The following is a 14305-nucleotide window of genomic DNA, read 5'->3' as shown; positions in this document are numbered from 1 at the left end:
GTTAAAAGCCTATTGCCTTTAAAACATGTTTTTCACAAAAAGTATATCAGATGAACTGACTTTCTCATAATGTTCTCATAAAGTTTCACAATAAAAAGATAAAACCTATGAAATGTGAAAGAACTTTTCTGAATGAACCAATAAGGCCTACATGGCTTTTACCAATTGCTTAACAACATAACCGAATCAGGCCTACTGAAGTTTGCCTATGGAAGCAACCACTGTGCACACAGTAGTACAATTGCAAATATGTATGAAATTACAGCTGGCAGAACAATACACGGCCTGCCTTATGAGGGCCTAACATGGAATATCACAATGAAAATCCTCTAGTCCAGGGTTCGTCACAGGGAGCGACAGACTCTAAGGGCCAGATGTATCAAGGTTTTTTGCATTCGCAAACGGTGCGAATGCCCGTTTGCGAATGCAAAAAGCCAGTTCAGAATGTATGAAAGGCATTCTGAAGGCAATTTTAAGGAATCGCAAAAATAGTGATTCCTTAAAATTGCGACCCTGTTTAGAGAGTCGCAGATTGCGACTCTCTAAATAAGAAATCGCAAATAAGGATTCCTTAGTTGCGATTTCTTAGCACATGTAAGAAGCAATTCCTAAATGCGATTTGGGCATTTAGGAATCGCTAATTACCACCAGGTTGAACTTGGTGATAACCATGTGCAAAATTTAAAAATGCATTTAAAATGCATTTTTAAAATGTACATGTAAAGCACACATGCCCTTTTGGCATGTGTGCACCTTACATGTCCCCCCAAAAACTTTTGGGGTGCAGCAGAGGGGGCCTTAGGCCCCCAGCACCCTGGGGTTTTGCATTTCCAAAATTGCGATTTCTGGTTAAGAAATCGCAATTTTGGAAATGCAAAAAATTTGCAGATATGGGCCTACAGGCCCATAGGTGCGAATGGGGACAGATTCTCTATTTGTGATTCGGTAATAGCATTTGCGATTTTTAAGAAATCGCTATTATCGAATCGCAAAAATCATACATACCTTTTTGCATTTCTGAAATAGCGATTTCTTAAAATTTTGAGAATCGCAAATCGGTTGTATGATACATCTGGCCCTAAATCCCTTGCCTACTATGATAATCTGCTAGATTTCATGTGACATGGCCTTGGTGGGTGTCAGGAGATGTTGTGTCCGTAACTGTTAAAGAGATGGTGCATGAATCGATCACTATCCGCCAAAAATGTCTTGTGGGTATCACAAGACGCAGCGTCCGCAGGGGTTAGAGAGGGGGTGCAGGAACCGATCACTATCCGCCATAAGCCTCTGTGGGTATCAGAAGACGCAGCGTCCGCAGGGGTTAGAGAGGGGCGCAGGAACCGATCACTATCCGCCGTAAGCCTCTGTGGGAAGACGCAGCGTCCGCAGGGGTTAGAGAGGGGCGCAGGAACCAATCACTATCCGCCATATGCCTCTGTGGGTATCACAAGACGCAGCGTCCGCAGGGGTTAGAGAGGGGCGCAGGAACCGATCACTATCCGCCATAAGCCTCTGTAGGTATCAGAAGATGCAGCGTCAGCGGGGTTGGGGGTGGGGTTCAAGAGGTGGTTCTTAAGCATGTCACTATATATTCTCACATTTACAGAATTATTTTTTTATTCCACACTCCATGAGAGTGCATGTGTTTTCTTGCTCTTTACTCATGAGCTCTCGCTTTTCAAATCCCTGCCCCATGTGCTCTGTGTTGCTTCCTACTTTCCTCACCCCCAGCTCCTGCAGTGTCAGCAGGAGTTAAACAGATGGTTCATAAACCTATGACACTCCCCAGAGGCCTCTGTGGGTGTGAGTAGATACGGTGTCACTAAGGGTTAGAGAGGGGGTGCACCAACCTATCACTGTCCCCCAGAGGCCTCTGTGGAGATGAGAAGATACAGTGTCAGTAAGGGTTAAAGAGGGGTGCAGGAACCTATCACTGTCCCCCAGAGGCCTCTGTGGGTGTGAGGAGATGCAGTGTCAGGGGAGGTTAAAGAGGGGGTGCATGAACCTCTGACTGTCCCCCAGGGGCCTCTCTGGGTGTGAGAAGACACAGTGTCAGAAAGGTTTAAAGAGGGGGTGCATGAACCTATCACTGTCGCCCAGAGGCCTCTGTGGGTGTGAGAGGATACAGTGTTAATAAGGGTTAAAGAGGGGTGCAGGAACCTATCACTGTCCCCCAGAGGCCTCTGTGGGCGTCAGGAGATGCAGTGTCAGTAAGGTTTAAAGAGGGGGTGCATGAACCTATCACTGTCCCCCAGAGGCCTCTGTGGGTGTGAGAAGATGCGGTGTCAGGGGAGGTTAGAGAGGGGCTGCATGAACCTATCACTGCCCCCCAGAGGCCTCTGTGGATAAGAGAGATGATATGTCAATAAGGGTTAAAGAGAGGTGCACCAACCAATCACTGCCCCCCAGAGGCCTCCGTGGGTGTGGGTAGATGCAGTGTCAGGGGAGGTTAGAGGGGGGTGCATGGACCTCTCACTGCCCCCAGAGGCCCCTGTAGGAGCGAGTAGACGCAGCAGGAGTGCCAGCAGGGTTAGGTGGGGTGGGGGCAGGGAGCTGTGGCTCCCAGAAGCCTCTACTCCCTCCCTCCGCCCATCTGTCACAGGGAACAATGGTGCTGGCAGGAGCACTGAGGAGGGCACTGACCAGCAGCCGTCTGTGCCAGCCTCTGACACCCAGGCGGAGCCCAGGGGCTCAGCAGCTCTTTGACTGCTGTGATGTGATGGGGAGGCCGGCGCACTGCAGTCTGTCCAGGGCCCTGTGTGAAGCTTGGTGAAAGCATGCCCATCACTGGCCCTGCACGCACACAAGCAGGACTCCATGTGGGACAGGACCAGGTGCTTACCCACGTCACTTCCTCCCAGCAGCCCTGACTCCAGAGCAGGGCAGGGTGTACCTTTCATCCTGCCACAGAGGGGGGGCCTTCAGGACTCCTGCACCGTAGGGCGACAGTTCCCACCTGCAGTGTCCATCTCTCCCATCACATGCTTTGCTTTGTCCCCCGAACATCCCCTTGAAGCCTCTTGAACGCTAACTCCAGCGCTCCCAGTGACCCTAAGTGCTTCTGTGAGGGGGCACGGGGGGTATGAAAACGCCCACATCCTTTGCCCTTGAGGAGGGCACCCACCTCCTTGACTTTGTACTGCTGAGTCTTCGCTGGGGACAGGGACAGTTTTGGAGAGATGCTGGTTACACCCCTGTTAAAAGTCCAGAGACTCCAGTAGTGGGATTCCTTTTTCTTTCACAAAGAATGATCATTAACTTTCCTTTCCTCAGAGTTAGCTGACCACAAACACCCCATCGATTGTCAGAGGGCTTTCGAAAATGGGTAAAAACGTCTGCCCACAGAAAAGCAGTAATTTCACCCCTCCCCCTACTCCTTCTCCAGAGACCATGTGGCCGGTACGTGTGCCCAACAGCAGCCTGGCCCCACCTCAGGCTGTCTGGGAAGTGTCATGGACTATACAAATGGGCAAGTAGCGGGGAATATGTGCATTAATCCATCCTGTGCATGACCTGTAGGATTGTTGCACCAGTGTCACTAGACCTCGGATGTGTCTCACCTGCAGGATTGTTGCCCCAGTGCTGCTAGACCTCGGATGTGTCTGTCCTGCAGGATTGTTGCCCCAGTGCTGCTAGACCCCTGATGTCTCTATCCTGCAGGATTGTTGCTCCAGTGCTGCTAGACCGCGGATATGTCTGACCTGCAGGATTGTTGCCCCAGTGCTGCTAGACCGCGGATGTGTCTGACCTGCAGGATTGTTGCTCCAGTGCTGCTAGACCGCGGATGTGTCTGACCTGCAGGATTGTTGCTCCAGTGCTGCTAGACCGTGGATGTTTCTGACCTGCAGGATTGTTGCACCAGTGTCACTAGACCTCTGATGTGTCTGACCAGTAGGATTGTTGCTCCAGTGCTGCTAGACCGCTGATGTCTCTGTCCTGCAGGATTATGTCACCAGTGTCACTAGACTTCTGATGCATCTGTCGTGCAGGATTGTTGCCCCAGTGCTGCTAGACCTCGGTTGTGTCTCTCCTGCAGGATTGTTGCAGCAGTGCTGCTAGACCTCTGATGTGTCGGTCCTGCAGGATTGTTGCACCAGTGTCGCTAGACTTCTGATGCATCTGTTGTGCAGGATTGTTGCCCCAGTGCTGCTAGACCCCTGATGTCTCTGTCCTGCAGGATTGTTTCCCCAGTGCTGCTAGACCTCGGATGTGTCTCTCCTGCAGGATTGTTGCAGCAGTGCTGCTAGACCTCTGATGTGTCGGTCCTGCAGGATTGTTGCACCAGTGTCGCTAGACTTCTGATGCATCTGTTGTGCAGGATTGTTGCCCCAGTGCTGCTAGACCCCTGATGTCTCTGTCCTGCAGGATTGTTGCCCCAGTGCTGCTAGACCTCGGTTGTGTCTCTCCTGCAGGATTGTTGCAGCAGTGCTGCTAGACCTCTGATGTGTCTGTCCTGCAGGATTGTTGCACCAGTGTCGCTAGACTTCTGATGCATCTGTCGTGCAGGATTGTTGCCCCAGTGCTGCTAGACCTCGGATGTGTCTGTCATGCAGGATTGTTGCACAGTGTTGCTAGACTTCTGATGCATCTGCTGTGCAGAATTGTTGCACCATTGTCGCTAAACTTCTAATGGGCATGTCTTGCAGGATTGTTGGCCCAGTGCTGCTAGACCTCTGATGTGTCTGTCCTGCAGGGTTTTTGCTCCAGTGCTGCTAGGCTTCTGATGCATCTGTCATGCAGAATTGTTGCACAGTGCTGCTAGACTTCTAATTTGCATGTCCTGTAGGATTGTTGCACCAGCGACACTAGAGCCCTGATGTGTCTGCCTGGCAGGATTGTTGACCCAATATTGCTTGATCTCTAATGCGTCTGCCTGGCAGGGTTGATGAGCAAGTGTTGCTTGAGCCCTGATGGGCCTGTCTGGTAGGAGCTGTTGACACAGTGCCGCTAGAGCTCTGATGCGTCTGTACTGTAGGACTGTGAAATCAGTGCCACTAGAACTCTAATGCATCTCTCCTGCACAATTGTTAAATGAGTGTCTCTAGATCGCTCTTGCATCTGTCCTGCAGGATTGTAGAATGTGTGTCACAAGAGCTTTAATGCATCTGTCTTGCAGGATTGTTGAATGAGTGCCACTTGAGTTCTGATGTGTTTTTTCTTACAGGATTGATGAGCTAGTGTTGTTTGAGTTTTGATGCGTCTGTGCAGCAGGATTGTTGACCCAGTGCCACTAGACCTCTCATGCGTCTGTCCTGCAGGATTGTAGCACTAGTGCCGCTAGACCCCTCATGCATCTGTCCAGCAGGATTGTTGAATGAGTGGTGCTAGACCCCTCATGTGTCTGTCCAGCAGGATTGTTTAATGAGTGCCGCTAGACCTCTCATGCGTCTGTCCTGCAGGATTGCTCAATGAGTGCCGCTAGACCTCTCATGTGTCTGACCTGCAGGATTGTTGCACCAGTGCTGCTAGACCTCTGATGCATCTGTAATGCAGGATTGTTGAATCAGTGCAGCTAGACCTCTGATGCATATGTCCAGCAGGATTGTGGCACCAGTGCTGCTAGAGCTCTGCTGCGTCTTCCCAGTAGGATTGTTGACCCAGTGCTGCTTGAGCTCTGATGCTTATGTCCAGCAGGATTGTTGACCCAGTGCTGCTAGAGCTCTGCTGTGTCTGCCTAGTAGGATTGTTGACCCAGTGCTGCTTGAGCTCTGATGCTTATGTCCAGCAGGATTGTTGACCCGGTGCTGCTTGAGCTCTGATGCTTATGTCCAGCAGGATTGTTGACAGTGGCAGGCGCTGTAAATCTAAAGTGTGTGTGTGTGTGTGGGAGGGGGTGGTGGGGATTTTGGGAAATAATTTAATAAAAATGTACCTGTCCTGCCTCTGACTCTACCGGCTGCCTCGCTCCTTTTCTCTCCTGCTCCTGATGGTGTCCCAGCAGTCCCTGAAACACCCAGCACAGGTTCCCTAAGCAATCCTGGTGCTGCTGTCATGCGATACCTAGCATGAGAGCAGAGCCAGGATTGGTCTGATTGGCTTGGTCTGCCACTCAGACAGTGCATGGGAGTCTGTGCTGTTACTCCAACCCGGCTGTGCAACACAGCTGGGTTGGAGAAACCTAAGTGTGCATGTCTGTTTGGCCAACCTAAGAAGGCCGGCCAAATTGACGTGCACTTTTAAGTGCACTCCAGTGACTCCACTCCTCCCACTCCCATGGCATGGCCCTGCCCCTCCCTGCACACGCTGGCTCAGCCAGTAGCTGAAAAATAGAACAATAATAAAATATAATTTTATTTTTCAGCTGCTGGCTCTGGGCCAGTGAGACAATGCTCCCTCCGCCATTGTAGTGGAGCCACCACTGATTATTGATCCAGTGCTGCTAGAGTTGTGATGCATCTGTCCAAGAGGATTGTTGCATCAGTGCCGCTAGAGCTCTGATGCGTCTATCTGGCAGGATTGTTGCACCAGTGCCGCTAGAGCTCTGATGCGTCTGTCTGGCAGGTTTGTTGGCCCAGTGCCACTAGAGCTCTGATGCGTCTCTCCTGCAGGATTGTTGACCCAGTGCAGCTTGAGCTCTGATGCATCTGTCTGGCAGAATTGATGAGCTGGTGTTGCTTGCGCTCTGATGTGTCTGTCTGGCAGGATTGTTGACCAAATGTTGCTTGAGTTCTGATGGGTCTGTCCAGCAGGATTGTTGCCCCATTGCTTCTAGAGCTCTGATGCCTCTGTCTGGCAGGATATTTGACCTAGTGTTGCTTGAGCTCTGATGTGTCTGTCTGGGAGGAATGTTGACCCAGTGCCACTAGAGCTCTGATGCGTCTGTCTGGCAGAAATGTTGACCCAGTGCCGCTAGAGCTCTGATGCGTCTGTCTGGCAGGTTTGTTGGCCCAGTGCTGCTTGAGCTCTGATGCGTCTGTCTGGCAAGATTGTTGCACCAGTTGCGCTAGAGCTCTGATGCGTCTGTCTGGCAGGTTTGTTGGCTCAGTGCAGCTGGAGCTCTGATGCGTCTGACTGGCAGGATTGTTGACCCAGTGCTGCAAGAGCTCTGATGCGTCTGTCTGGCAAGATTGTTGGTCCAGTGCAGCTAGAGCTCTTATGCGTCTGTCTGGCAGGATTGTTGACCCAGTGCCACTAGAGCTCTGATGCGTCTGTCTGGCAGGATTGTTGCACCAGTGCCGCTAGAGGTCTGATGCGTCTGTCTGGCAGGTTTGTTGACCCAGTGATGCTAGAGCTCTGATGCGTCTGCTCTGCAGGATTGTTGAGCTAGCATCCAAAGAGCTCCTGTACATAAAACCTGTATGATTACACACTTTGCTCCACTTAGATGTCTGTTGTCTTGTAACCAAGGAGCAGGGATTTTCGCGTGTTTCTCTTCTTCCCTCTGGCTCTGCAGTTCTTATTGTACCTCTGGAGTGAGCCTGTCCTCAGCCCTGTATCGAGTTCCTCCTTCTCGTTCAGCAGTTCTTGGATCCTCATGAACCAACAGAGCCTTGTTAAACATTAGAGACAGTGTTAGGGAGCACTTGCCGGCTTTCACACTTTGCACAATTTAATAATATCAAAATGCCGCATGTGTGCGGACCTTCCTGCAAGACCCATGTGCGACCACAAAATCAGGACTCGAGCAATCCCTAGAAGCAATATCTTCATTTAGAGGAGGCGGGCTTTATGCAAATGAGGCCTTCCCGTCGTGCTTGTGCAAACTCTCGTTACGGGAGCCCGTTCAAGCCATAGCATTCCCTGGGAGAAGTGCAGAATGTCTGGCATGGACACATGCATGTAGGAGGGAGCAGTGGGTCTGACCCCTCCCACAGGATGGCCAGTGGGGCTCCCATTCACAGATCTCTCTCAGTGAGAGTGGGCAATGCCAGTACATACATGGCAACAGGCCCCACTCAGGTGGGAAATTCTACATTTGTTTATGCCAGAAATGCCTTTATTTTAGCTGTCTCCCTCCTAAAGCTGCCTCTTCTTCAATGTATGTCAGGGGGGAAGACACACCCTCGAATTTTCACAAAATCTCACACTTTACACTTTTTAAAAGTTGACAGTGGGATTTGCCCAAATCTTTGTTGAGAGCTCTGAGGGAGTCGGGTTCGGTCAGAATAGTGTCAGATTGCACCCTTTCTGGTGGGGGGGCTTCTTAGGTCCTCTTTATGGGTCTGGACGTATGTGGAGTACTCTACAGATTACATTATTTAATAACTTCCGAAGTTTCTCAGAATGTTGTTGTAAATTCCCTTTGGGTTTTAGCGTAGTGGTACTTTAGCACCACTAGGGAGCACTGTTGCATTTGTATTGCAAGAGTGACACCTGGGGGCAGAAAGTTACAAGACCCTTCTAGGTGAGGCTTACTTGCAGAGAAATCTTCCACTTCCCTGCTCTGTCCCACGGTGCATGTCATCGTAAGCAGCGCACACTGATACTCTTCCATGAAAATCATTGCTTAACATGTTCCTCGGCCCCAGTGGGAGTCAGAGATTTTCACTTTGTCACGCAGACAGGCCCCTCTGGACTTATTGGGGGATTTTCGAGTGATTCCCGCACCACCTCAGAACCTCCCCTTCCCTCATGGACTGCAGAGGGCTCTTAAGACATGGCTCTTCCAGACGAAACAGTCATGATTTCCTTCTCCCGCCTCAGGCCTGCCCTACATGTCTTCACGCATGATTAGCCACGCTCTACAAATCCACATAACAAAACATACATGCAGTTTTATATTGAGCTCTTATCTCATTGGAGAGCCAGTGAAGAGCTACACGGGCAGACGAGATGTGATCAAATTGCTTGTACCCAGATGGGGGGGCCAGATTAACTTGATCAAGACGAATTAGAAAAGAGTTTCCATAATCCAACCCGGAGAGAACAAGCACCTACAATAAAACCTGTAAATCTTCATCAGAGATGAATTGTTTGATGCCTCAAGAAGTCTGAGTTGGCATCTTGCATTCTTGGTCATGGAAAAGATGTGCATTGTAGGTTAAGCCTGCTGTTGAAGGTGAATCCCAGGCATTTGGCATCCTTTGCCATTTATGGTTTTAAATCTAACGGAAAGCAGGACTCAATTAATTCTTGGACTGGAGGGCTAAATTGTGTTTTTTTAAAGAATATTTGAAATTCTGTTGTTATGGGGTGAGAGGCGGGGAGGGAGGGAGAGCGACAGAGAGAGAGAGAGAGAGATAGAAAAAGAGAGAGAGAGTTTACTCTCTCAATACTTGTTTTACACTGACTTCATTTTGCTGCCCTCTTGTGGCAGGAAATAAAGCAGCCGCACAGGAAAGGGGGTTCGAGAGTATACATTCTCGCTCACACCCAAGTGATGTCTATAAGCAGGGCTGATAGATGGGGGTGGCAGAGGTAGTATTACCCCGAGGCTCTGTACTTTACAGGGCCCCGTGCTTTGATAACAGAATGTATTTAAACATATTTAATTTAAAGTGCTCCTGCCATCTCCAGTTATAGAGGGAGCATTTACATAGCTATACCACTAGATGGGGCCAGTCACCATGTTTTCTCTTTCCCTACAATATATTTGTCAATAGAGTAAGAAGTTTCCAAAGGCCACATAGGGCCCCACATCTAGTTTTTGCCCTAGGCCTCACAAAGACTTCTGACAAGCCAATCTGTAAGGCCGCTAGTGCGACACAGAAGCTTCTGGACTGCCAGGATGTGAGCAATGTACCAAAATGACCCTTTCTTAAAGGATTACAGTCGTTTGACAGCGTTCTCATTCCCGCCCATCAGTGCCACATATAGAACCGGGGGGACTGTGGCCTTCGGATGCCGGAGGGAGAATGCAACAGCTATGTAGGTGCTCTGTAAAAAATAAGTACCAGGGCCCTCGTCAGGAGGCCATTGCAGCTTGTACCTCCCATTGCCCTGCTGATGCTGCCACTTAACCAACTATTAACCATCACCGTCCTATAAGTTGGTCAATTAAGGCTCTTCCAGCCCCCCGAAGGTAAAAGAAGGGTTTGGGAGGCAGGAAATAGTAGTTTTAATGCATAGTGTATATTTAGCAATTGTTGTTCTGTTCATCTTTAAATTACACAAAACAGCGCCATCATGTGGCAAACCATCATAGGAACCTGTGTTGACAATTAAGTGCTGATGACCAGCACTAGAAACTACCGACTCAAATTAAGCACTGCTTCAGTGGGAAGAGTTTGGTTTCCAGCCAAAGCCCCAGCATGGCCCGGCATCTCCCGTCCAAGGGGGTGTAGCGAACGAGAGCGGATGTGAGAGTGCGCTATCCATGCACTACAGGACCATCGCCCCCTAGAAATGGCTGAGATCACCGCCTGTTAGATGCCTGTTATTTGTCGTATCTGCACACATGCCTGCTGTGCCGCACAGCGACACCTGTGAGTGGAACAGGGCTGCATGCGCAGTATTCTAATTAATAGACTCCTGGCGCTCACTGTATCTTCTATTGATCCCTGTGCTGCCCTGGACTGCCGAGTCCACAGTTTTACATCAACGCGTGCACTGCTTTTTCAGTAACAAATTATACCAGTGCTCCATTTTGTATGAAGGAGGTTTCTCCCAATCTTTTTTATGAGATATATTAAGAATCTTATTTGCACCCTCATCACCTGTCAGTGATCTCCTTGTTACTCTCTACTTTATACTTAGTTAGTTGACTGTCCAGGATGTATAAATTACTGAGGACCAAGATAACATGTTCCAAGAGTGACTGGTTGGAGCCATGCCTTCCTCCCAGAGAGGACCTGTCTGTGGCGGCCACTGGTTGGAGGCTGAAGCCATCTGTGAATCCATCCGTCCCGCAGTCCCGTCACCAGCCTTGGTTCTCCGGGCATGCACAGTGGGGTAACCAGAGTGTCATGAGCTGTTGTGCAAAGAAGAAAAGGGACCCCTGGTAGATGTTTGAACTGTGAATTACAGCAATAATCAGGGTTCAGGGGCCCCTCTGGACCCGGTGCCACTGCACCTGCTTTAGAAGTCGAATCTACGCCGCCGGCAGGCACACTCTTGACTTGGAGCCTAACATTGTTTGAGCCTCAGGGATGGGGAGCACAGTACTGGGAACCATAAAATGTAATAAAAATGACACAACTGTCAACATGAAGCAATTACAAGTGAAGAGTACAGTCCTGTATGGAGTCCAGTTCTGAGGGTGTTCAAGGGAAGCTTTTGGGGAAGAGCCTTGCGGAGGGGTGACGTATGTATTTTAGATATTATAATGTCAGAATACAGAAATCTCAGGGTAACAATACTGGGAGAAAATGGGAGATAAAAATGAAAGGGGACAGGTCAGTAATTTAGAGGTCAGGGTTAGCTTTGTGGTAGATCATAACAAAAGAAAATAATTTAGGGTAAAGAAAAATGGGAAACGGGGAAAAACAATTATGGCCCTGTAAATAAAGAGAACATATAAAAAATGAATTCTAACATGTTTTCAAATAAAGGTTAAGGGGCACAGGGGTCTCCCCGTAAATAGAAAACACAAAATTTACATTGGATTTCCTGAAATTAAGAATCCACCGTTAATTGAAAATAATACAAAAAATAGGAGATTACTCGCTTTGGGATTAATTGCTTTGAAATAATGTAAAAGTGAGGCAGACAAGTGACAAGTAAAGTAATTTTTGTAGGAAAGTCTTTAAGCATAGGGTTAGCACAGTGCCATCCACGCAACAGTGAAAAATGACAAAAGCCTTTTACCAATCCAGGAGCAGTATTAGAGCTTTTGATTAGCAAAATACCACCAAAGGCAACCTAGAATTAATAGAAGCAACCCCTTACATATTTGTTTCACTCTTAGAGAGGTGTAGCTGTGTTCAGACACAAGGGAGCACCCAGTATAAGTCAAAATAATACTAATTCAGACTTAGAATGCTGCATAAAGTATGGAAAAAAGAAGCAGGGAATGCTGGGTAGTTCCCAAGTTTAGGTGGTGCGCAGCTCCTTAGTATGGAGCACCTTCTTACAACACTGGTGACACTCCGAGTCTGCTCACTTCAAATGTCTGTTACTGTGGAATATCTTTAACCATAGAATAAGCTAGGGCCATCCATGCCGAGCTCAGAAATGACAACAGCCTTTTACCACTCAAAGCACGGTATTACAGCTTTGGACTGGTGATATACCATATATTTCAATATATGTATATCCCATCGTATAAATGAAACATATCTGGCATAAACATATGTTGTACATTTATATATATATATGTATATATATATATATATATGTGTGTGTGTGTGTGTATGTGTATATATATATATATATATATATATATATATATATATGTGTATATATATATATATATATATATATATATATATATATCAAACCAAAACCCTTTCAGGGATAGAGCGACGCATAAATTATGCAAAAAACAAAGGAGAACTCTGGGAAGTTCCCAATTTTAGGTGGAGAGCTGCTCTAGTAAGGAGCACCCTGCAACACCAGCGACACTCTAGATTTGCTCACCTCAAATATCTGCTTATCTAGCAAAGTCTTTAAGCATAGGATTAGCACAGTGCTATCCTCGCCGAGCTAGATAATGACAAAGTCTTTTGCCATTTGTACAGCAAAATCTTTAAGCATAGGATTGACATAGTGTCATCCTTGCCGGTCAAATACCATCCAAGCCAACCTGGAATGAGTAAAGCAACCCCTGACACGTGTTTCGCTCTCATTAGAGCTCTTCAGAGGAGTATAGCTTTGTCCTGACACAAGGGAGCACCCAGTATAAGTCAAACCAAAACCCTTTCAGGGATAGAGCGACGCATAAATTATGCAAAAAACAAAGGAGAACTCTGGGAAGTTCCCAATTTTAGGTGGAGAGCTGCTCTAGTAAGGAGCACCCTGCAACACCAGCGACACTCTAGATTTGCTCACCTCAAATATCTGCTTATCTAGCAAAGTCTTTAAGCATAGGATTAGCACAGTGCTATCCTCGCCGAGCTAGATAATGACAAAGTCTTTTGCCATTTGTACAGCAAAATCTTTAAGCATAGGATTGACATAGTGTCCCTTGCCGGTCAAATACCATCCAAGCCAACCTGGAATGAGTAAAGCAACCCCTGACACGTGTTTCGCTCTCATTAGAGCTCTTCAGAGGAGTATAGCTTTGTCCAGACACAAGGGAGCACCCAGTATAAGTCAAACCAAAACCCTTTCAGGGATAGAGCGACGCATAAATTATGCAAAAAACAAAGGAGAACTCTGGGAAGTTCCCAATTTTAGGTGGAGAGCTGCTCTAGTAAGGAGCACCCTGCAACACCAGCGACACTCTAGATTTGCTCACCTCAAATATCTGCTTATCTAGCAAAGTCTTTAAGCATAGGATTAGCACAGTGCTATCCTCGCCGAGCTAGATAATGACAAAGTCTTTTGCCATTTGTACAGCAAAATCTTTAAGCATAGGATTGACACAGTGTCATCCTTGCCGAGCTGTAAAATGACAAAAGCCATTTACCACTCCAGGCACAGTATTACAGCTTTGGACTGGTCAAATACCATCCAAGCCAACCTGGAATGAGTAAAGCAACCCCTGACACGTGTTTCGCTCTCATTAGAGCTCTTCAGAAGAGTATAGCTTTGTCCAGACACAAGGGAGCACCCAGTATAAGTCAAACCAAAACCCTTTCAGGGATAGAGCGACGCATAAATTATGCAAAAAACAAAGGAGAACTCTGGGAAGTTCCCAATTTTAGGTGGAGAGCTGCTCTAGTAAGGAGCACCCTGCAACACCAGCGACAAAGCTATACTCCTCTGAAGGGCTCTAATGAGAGCGAAACACGTGTCAGGGGTTGCTTTACTCATTCCAGGTTGGCTTGGATGGTATTTGACCGGCAAGGGACACTATGTCAATCCTATGCTTAAAGATTTTGCTGTACAAATGGCAAAAGACTTTGTCATTATCTAGCTCGGCGAGGATAGCACTGTGCTAATCCTATGCTTAAAGACTTTGCTAGATAAGCAGATATTTGAGGTGAGCAAATCTAGAGTGTCGCTGGTGTTGCAGGGTGCTCCTTACTAGAGCAGCTCTCCACCTAAAATTGGGAACTTCCCAGAGTTCTCCTTTGTTTTTTGCATATATATATATATATATATATATATATATATATATATATATATATATATATATATATATATTGCTCACCAAAAATGAATCATCGCACATATATATATGTATGTATATATATATATATATATATATATATATATATATATATTGCTCACCAAAAATGAATCATCGCACGATCAAGACCTGTTTAGGTTGAAATGCGAAGTGCGATGATTCGTTTTTGCTGTGCAATTATAGGAGTTGTGG

At 47.4% G+C, this 14305-nt stretch overlaps 1 protein-coding gene across 3 annotated transcripts in view; it reads left to right on the top strand.

Moving 5' to 3' along the window:
* The window catches only part of DPYSL5 (dihydropyrimidinase like 5), a 234814-nt gene that overhangs the window by 141583 nt on the left and 78926 nt on the right, over positions 1 to 14305 (top strand). The window lies entirely within an intron of this gene.

Source organism: Pleurodeles waltl, chromosome 5 (assembly GCF_031143425.1).
Source record: "Pleurodeles waltl isolate 20211129_DDA chromosome 5, aPleWal1.hap1.20221129, whole genome shotgun sequence".
Classification (NCBI taxonomy): domain Eukaryota; kingdom Metazoa; phylum Chordata; class Amphibia; order Caudata; family Salamandridae; genus Pleurodeles; species Pleurodeles waltl.
Note: the sequence above shows the minus strand (reverse complement) of the source record. Positions and strands in the feature narration are given on the sequence as shown.